The following is a 1,133-nucleotide window of genomic DNA, read 5'->3' on the forward strand; positions in this document are numbered from 1 at the left end:
ATGTCGTACCTTAACCTAACCTATGTCGTACCTTAACCTAACCTATGTCGTACCTTAACCTAACCTATGTCGTACCTTAACCTAACCTATGTCGTACCTTAACCTAACCTATGTCGTACCTTAACCTAACCTATGTCGTACCTTAACCTAACCTATGTCGTACCTTAACCTAACCTATGTCGTACCTTAACCTAACCTATGTCGTACCTTAACCTAACCTATGTCGTACCTTAACCTAACCTATGTCGTACCTTAACCTAACCTATGTCGTACCTTAACCTAACCTATGTCGTACCTTAACCTAACCTATGTCGTACCTTAACCTAACCTATGTCGTACCTTAACCTAACCTATGTCGTACCTTAACCTAACCTATGTCGTACCTTAACCTAACCTATGTCGTACCTTAACCTAACCTATGTCGTACCTTAACCTAACCTATGTCGTACCTTAACCTAACCTATGTCGTACCTTAACCTAACCTATGTCGTACCTTAACCTAACCTATGTCGTACCTTAACCTAACCTATGTCGTACCTTAACCTAACCTATGTCGTACCTTAACCTAACCTATGTCGTACCTTAACCTAACCTATGTCGTACCTTAACCTAACCTATGTCGTACCTTAACCTAACCTATGTCGTACCTTAACCTAACCTATGTCGTACCTTAACCTAACCTATGTCGTACCTTAACCTAACCTGTATTGCGCCTTAACCTAACCTGTATTGCGCCTTAACGTAACCTGTATTGCGCCTTAACGTAACCTGTATTGCGCCTTAACGTAACCTGTATTGCGCCTTAACGTAACCTGTATTGCGCCTTAACGTAACCTGTATTGCGCCTTAACGTAACCTGTATTGCGCCTTAACGTAACCTGTATTGCGCCTTAACGTAACCTGTATTGCGCCTTAACGTAACCTGTATTGCGCCTTAACGTAACCTGTATTGCGCCTTAACGTAACCTGTATTGCGCCTTAACGTAACCTGTATTGCGCCTTAACGTAACCTGTATTGCGCCTTAACGTAACCTGTATTGCGCCTTAACGTAACCTGTATTGCGCCTTAACGTAACCTGTATTGCGCCTTAACGTAACCTGTATTGCGCCTTAACGTAACCTGTATTGCGCCT

This window comes from Schistocerca americana, unplaced genomic scaffold (assembly GCF_021461395.2).
Source record: "Schistocerca americana isolate TAMUIC-IGC-003095 unplaced genomic scaffold, iqSchAmer2.1 HiC_scaffold_929, whole genome shotgun sequence".
Taxonomy (NCBI): domain Eukaryota; kingdom Metazoa; phylum Arthropoda; class Insecta; order Orthoptera; family Acrididae; genus Schistocerca; species Schistocerca americana.